General features: G+C 39.9%; 1 protein-coding gene across 2 annotated transcripts in view; it reads right to left on the minus strand.

The window, feature by feature from the left end:
* Nme8 (NME/NM23 family member 8) overlaps positions 1 to 7,521 on the minus strand; it is a 58,530-nt gene that overhangs the window by 17,044 nt on the left and 33,965 nt on the right. The gene's annotated exons all lie outside the window — the stretch shown is intronic.

Genomic DNA, 7,521 nt, shown 5'->3' on the forward strand with positions numbered 1-7,521 from the left:
AATGCCAGGGCCAAAAGAATGGGAATGGGAGGGTAGGGAAGTGGGGGACGGTATGGGGGACTTTTGGGATAGCATTGGAAATGTAATTGAGGAAAATATGTAATAAAAAAAACAGTAAAAAAAAAAAAACTAAGATAAGTATTTAACCAATTCATGTATAAATATTTATAAATAGCAGGCTATTATTTCACTTGCTTATTTAGAAAGAAATAAGTTGAGTGAATATTCATAAGCATTTCTCCATTTCCTTCTCACTAGCCTGCTTCTCTCAGAAGATAAAGTGTCTTCCCTTCTTCCTGAGTATGTAAATGAGCCCAGCTGTGGTATATGACTATAAAAAAATATTATGCTGAGATGTTTCTGAAAGAGCTTCCTAGGGGAATCTTCCCGCTCTACACTGGCTTTCTGCTTTTAACAACAGTTAAGAACATGATGCTGGAGTCTGGAGACCTCACTGGATAAATCAAAAATACAAATCTTAACTCAGAGCCCAGTCAATGTTATGCATGGTTGGTAATTTTTTCCACCCCTCTGATTCAGAGTGTATAAACTAAGGGAGGCACACAACAACAATCAACTACCACTCTCCTGGCACATGCAGTTTCATTAGCTGCAACAGCAAATGGATTCCCCTCAGGTTTGTTCACAAGTCAGTATAAGAAGCTATGACTGCTAATTGCCTGAGATGCAGGTGGCATTTATTAGAAGACTGTAAAGTCATTGCTAAGGAAACCAAGCTGCAAATATGTAGGATAGCCCACAGGCTTTATTCTCATCTAACAATTGTTTGTTGCATTCTAGGTTAGTAGATTTATTACCTGTCCATTGTTGAAGAGAGAATGTATCAGATGTATTTGCTTTGACTTGATTAGAGCCTCATGCTTAATGTCAGTAAGAAAAACAGATACAGAAGTTACCATCTTTCTTACATAGAAACTAAAAATAGGAGAGAGAAGCTCGTAACAAACCAAACATGGAAACGATCCTAAATAGATGTATCTGCACTAAAATAGCCACAACCTCAAAAGACCTCATATTTGCTGAGGGCATGCTTTGGAGCAAATCATTTGACTCTGCCTAAAAATATAAGTTAATAAGAAATATAAAAGCATATGTTGCCTTCTGCCTGGTCCTTGCTAGTACGGCAGACTCCTAGTTGATCTGTTACCATGAAGACTCCATATCCCAATACATCCAAGAGGACCTGCTGCACTCAGAGCAGTTGGTAAAAAACCCCCTCCATCCCAAGTCCTGGAGCTGCTGCAGGGAGCCTGGTGGACTTGGGACCCATTACCCACCAAACCCCCCACCCTCTTGAATACCACTTCCATTCCTTCCATTCCTTCTACCCCTTCCACCTGGTCCTTGCTGCTGGGACAGACTCCTAGTTGGTCTGCCCCCGTGAGGACTTCATATCCCAATCCATCCTAGAGGGCCTGCTGTACTCAGAGCAGTTGAGAAGTTCAAGACCCTCTGCACTCAGAGCAGTTGAGGATCCACTGTTCTCAAAGCAGTTGAGAATCAACTGCAATCAGCACAGCTGGACAACAGCTTGACTGTTCCACTGAAGACCCAACAGTCTGAAGGCTTCCCAGGAAATCTACTGCAGCCAGGGCAACAGATCAGTACTTTGCCCCTAGGAGGAGCCCCACTTGGAAATCCCCACCAGTGGTCTAATACAGCCAGGGTCACAAGCCTACCAGGAGACCTGAAGCAACCCAGGAACAAAAGAAGCAGACTCCATACAGTCACCCAGATCAGCAAACATCAGGGATATCCAGATGGCAAGAAGCCCATAAACAACAGAAGAATGTGAACAGCTGAGGGAATCACCAGCCCTGACATCAAGCTTTACTGCAAAGCAATCATGATTAAAAACTGCATGGTATTGGTACAGAGACAGACATGTTGATCAATGAAATAGAATTGAACACCCAGAAATAAAACCACACACTTATGGTCCCTTGAATATTTACAAAGATGCCAAAAATATACAATGGTCTATCAGACTGTATGTAGAGGAATAAAAATAGATCCTTATTTGTCACCTTGTACAAAGCTCAAGTCCAAGTGGATCAAGGACCTCAACATGAAACAAGATACACTGAATCTAATAGAACAGAAAGTGAGAAAGAGCCTGGAACTAATTGGCACAGTGAGAAGTTTCCAAAACAGAACTCCAATGTCTCAGGCTCTAAGATCAAGAATGATAAATGGATCCTCATGAAACTGGAAAGTTTCTGTAAGGCAAAGGACAGAGTCAATAAGACAAACTGGCAACCTACAGATTGGGATAAAAATCTTCACTAATCCCGCATCCGATAGAGGGATAATATCCAAAATATATAAAGAACTCCAATCACCAAAAAAACCAAACAACCCAATCAAAAAATGGGGTATAGAACTAAACTGAGAATTCGCAACAGAGAAATCTTGAATGAATGAGAAGCACCTAAAGAAATGTTTAAATAATTGAAGAGTGGGGATTATTTTTTTCTGATTAAGAAAGTAATAACTATTGCTGAGGATGTGGAGAATACCCTGGCTCTCTTACTGGAAATCTAAACTAATATAGGCATTCTGGAAAGGGGTTCCAAGTGATAGAGAGATGGCTCAGTAGTTAAGAGAATGTGCTGCTCTTGCAGAAGCCCCAGATTTACTTCCCAGAGCAAACACTGGGCGGTTCCCAACACTGGAGCTCTGTAACTCCAACTTCAGAGGAACACTATACCTATGGCCTAGTCACGTGCACAGAGCTATCTATACACAGGCATATATAACATAAACATAGTTAAAACAAAAATTACATTTTTTGTTTAAAAAATTGAAAGTACTACTTTATGATCCAGAATTCTACTTCTGGGTATATATCCAGGAAAAATGAAATCAGTTTGTCAGAGACAAGCATACTCCTGTGTTATTAAAGCAGTGTTCACAAGAGCCAAGAAACGGAAACACCCGTCCATAAAATGATGAATGGACAAAACAAGGCAGCACACACTATGCAGAATAATACTTACTCATTAAAAGAATAAAAGTGTGTCTCTTACAAGAGTATGTATGGCGGAAGAGATCATTGTGTTAAGCAAAACAAGCCTAATCATGGAAAAACAAGTACTAAAGAATCCCATTTGTATGTGGTATCTTATGTGGTTGGTTGACCATCCAGAAACTGAAAGGATAATAGTGACTTCTGGAGGCCAGGGAAAATAGTGGGGAGGGTGGTTCTGGAAAGCTCCATTAAGTTGTAGTTAGGAATGAGAATTCTAGGTAAAAGCCTTCATGGTGGGCACAAAATCTGGGTTAGGGCATGAGATCCTGGTGGGGGTGCCACACATCAAGATTAGATAAGGTTTCCAAACGTACAACCTGGACCAAACATTCCAGGTACAGGAGAGTGCAACAGAGGCGTCAGTGAGCAAAGATGGAGAAGCTGAAATTGCAGTTTTCTATGTGCTCTCTAAGAAAGATCATCATAGAACAGACTTAGATAAGGAGAGAACTGAGGTAGAATGCTAAATTACAAACAATAGAACAGACATTGGAGGATCTCTTAAATCAGAATAAAGAATTTTCTCAAGATAACCACTTTGGAATTTGACCTAAAGCCTACGGTGCCACCTTATGTCAAGATTGCAGGATGGCATTCTAGGCCTATTAGAAAACCTACAATAATCTTTTCAGCTACCTTAAGACAATTACCTCCAGCCGAGAGAAACTCACAAAGTTCTGATGAATCTGGCTAGCAGCTCATAGAAATGATAGATCTAGAGATTTACAATTAGCAAAACACAAGAAAATCAAGAAGAAGGAAGACCAACGCATGGATACTTCATTCCTCCTTAGAATAGGGAACAAAATAGCTATGGAAGGAGTTACAGAGACAAAGTTTGGAGCTAAGACAAAAGGATGGACCATCCAGAGACTACCCCACCCAGGGATCCATCCCATAATCAGCCACCAAACCCAGACACTATTGCATATGCCAGCAAGATTTCCCTGAAGGGACCCTGATATAGCAGTCTCATGTGAGGCTATGCTGGTGCCTGGCATATACAGAAGTGGATGTTCACAGTCATCTATTGGATGGAACACAGGGACCCCAATGGAGGAGCTAGAGAAAGTATCCAAGGAGCTGAAGGGGTCTGCCACCTGATAGGTGGAACAACAATATGAACTAACCAGTACCCCCAGAGCTTGTGTCTCTAGCTGCATATGTACCAGAAGATGGCCTAGTTGGCCATCATTGGGAAGAGAGGCCCCTAGGTCTTGCAAACTTTATATGCCTCAGTATAGGGAAATGCCAGGGCCAAGAAGTGGGAGTGGGTGGGTAGGGGAGCAGGGTGTGGGGAGGGAATATGGAACTTTCGGGATAGCATTTGAAATGTAAATAAAGAAAGTATCTAATACAAAATGATCTAGAGATTTAAAGAAGCAATCGTAGTATACTGCATGCATTCACCTTATGTGAAACAAGTACTGAATAACTGGGCCACACAAAATCATGTGATTCAAAAGACTGGAAAGACTTAATATTAGCTATTTTAGAAGCTGTCCCTCTAATACAGTGGCTGACCTGGTCGAGAGAGAAGGCTTCAGCTATGAACCAAGTAATAGGACTAGGGGCAGTAACGTATGAAGGATAAGTTGGAGAGAAGGTGATTTATGAATACAGATTCTGTTTGATGCTGCTGCCTTAGAGCAATGTCATACAGTAGTAGCAAATGCTCGAGACAAGCTTGAATAACAGAGAGAACAATCTGAATCACTTACCAAGACAACCAAGGGCTCAGAAGAATCTTTTACTGACTTTTTATAAAGATTAACTTTGGCTGTCAATAGAACCATATCAGATTCAGATACAAGAGAAGTATTAATTGAGCTTAGCTTTTGAGAATGCTAATGCTGAATGCAAAAAGGCTATTAGACCTTTAAAGGCCAGATTTGCACCTATTTATGAATGGATTAAAATTACTACAGATGTTGGAGCTAATGTTTATAATTCAGTTCTGATTGGACAGGCAATTATAAAAGGTATGAGAGCACAAAATGTTTTGGCTGTGGAAGAATAAGCCATTTCCTAAAGGACTGTAGACAAACAGTTCTTGATAAATTTTTCTCTAATGCTGATCCAGAGAGAACACTTCCTGGGGCATGTAGAAGATATGGAAGGAGTAGTAGACACAGGGCTTATGAATGTAGGTCATTCAGAGATTTATGTAGCAATTCAGACAATCGGGAAATGGTTGAAGGGGCTTTGTTAGGGCTTTACCAAAAACAACATGAGAGATTCATACCATATCAACCAAGGAGAGACTGTGGTAGAGAGCAACTAGAAAAAGTAATGCCCGATATAACAGACATGCTGCTCTAAGCTTAAGTACTCTGATGGATAGAACAGGAGATGCTAAAGAAAACCAGAAAACAGATACTTTGGCAAACTACAATAAAAGGTAAGAGGTCAAGGTGGAAATTACAATTAGATGGAATTGAGATTGAAGGCCTAGTGGATACTGAAACAGATATAACAATGATTTCACAAGATTCTTGGAATCCAACTTGGACACTTCAAAAGATAACTATACAGGTCCTAGTGATTGAGACATTGTCTCAGGCAAATTGAAGTCTAAAATTGATTAAAGGTATAGGCCCAGGAAGGCCATATGTGGTAGATATAGCCATGAATTTATGGGGGAAGAGATCTATTGCAGCAGTGGGAAACACAAATTAGCATTTCTTCAACTTCAGAGACAAGCTGTAAAATAGGAGATGTTCCTGATAAAGGTATTGAAACATATTATCAAAACCAGTTACAGAGCATCCAGGCTGTTCATCGCAAGAGTTGGCTTTCCAAATTTATAAGGACGGCCACTACTGATAGATACCCACTGCTCTACCACTAAAATGATTAACTAACAGGCCTCTTTGGGTTTATCTCTTAAAAGAGGAAACATTACAGGCCCTAGAATAGCCAGTTCAAGAGCAGCTGGTAGCTTAATATATAGAAGAATAAACCAGCTCATGGAGTTCGCCTGTATTTGTCATTATGGATGTGTTCAATTTTGCAGATTTTGTAAAAATAAAGTATGGACATTATACAATTGATATCTCTCCAGGACTCCAATGGCCTTGTTGTCTTGAGTTCTGAAAAAGCTGACTCTGTAATTACATATTTATTCCAAGTAACATCTATCTAGCAGTGACTTTACAGATTAAAACTGATGATGTTATCTGGCATATGTATCCAGTAAAATGCAATGATATTTAAATACTATAACATAAAACACATGACAGACATAACTTATGATCTGGCAGGTCAAACAATTGTGGAAGAATCTCAATGCACTTTAAAGGAAATTCTTGTAAAACAGAAGGGGGATATGAGATCTTCAAGAGACAGATTACATAATACCATATTAACTTTAAAATTTTTAAATGTCAATGAGACAGGTAGCACAGCTGCTAAAAAAAACCCTGGATTTTAGAAAGAACTGCTGAATTAAATCATCCTGTATACTTTAAGACTGTGTTAACCTCGTAATGGAAATCAGCAAATGTGTTATATTGGAGGAGAGGATATGTTTACATTTCTACAGGAAACAGAAAGCTGTAGATTTCTTCAAAGTTAATAATGATTATATTTGACCACAGGAGACCTCCTGAAAAGATTATCTGCTGGCATGGAAAATGAAGAAGAAGACACCCAGGAAAACAACAAAACAGGTAACACAAATGTCGACCCCACTACGTGAGAACAGCTTGGGAGACCGGCTGAGAGTGGATGTCTCTGCAGCTGCCCACAAATCGTTTTGGCTTTCTAGTCCTTGTGGCTTATTATTACTGTGCCATCCTTTCACATAACATTGATGTGTTTCATACAACATGGATGGAGATTTATAACATATTGTTACAGTTCATTTATGTAGTCCAGACTTATAAAGTTTGACAGGCGTCATGGACTGTCTCAGCTAGGTATGCACCTCCTGGACAGCAAACCAAACTACAGCTCTCTCAGGATGTGGCCAGCATCCCAATTTTCTTAGGATCTGCAAAGATGCCGTCATCCCCAGACAGTAGAAAGCGTTCTAAAGAACACAACACCTTAATTCCCAAGAGGTGGGGTGGCTGGTTATTGATGTTTGTTGTCATTTGGCAGGGGTGGTGTTGGTGGTTTCAAGTTGTTACTGGTCATGATCAGGGGAAGGGAGAAGAAAAGGAGGTTAGATTCAGGATTCCTTTTTTCCTTCTCTCTCCCTTCTATCCTTCTTTCTCACCTACCTAGTGTTAAGAGGTGGAAGTAGAGGGAAAGGGGATGAAAGGGAAAGGAAAGCCGGATTTTTATGTTTTTTTAAGACTAAGAATACCCCAACTCATTCTATGAAGCCACAATTACTCTGATACCTAAACCACATAAAGACCCAACAAAAAATAGAGAACTTCAGACCAATTTCCCTTATGAATATTGATGCAAAAATCCTCAATAAAGTTCTCACTAACCGAATTCAAGAACACATCAAAACA

This window comes from Mus caroli, chromosome 13 (assembly GCF_900094665.2).
Source record: "Mus caroli chromosome 13, CAROLI_EIJ_v1.1, whole genome shotgun sequence".
NCBI lineage: Eukaryota > Metazoa > Chordata > Mammalia > Rodentia > Muridae > Mus > Mus caroli.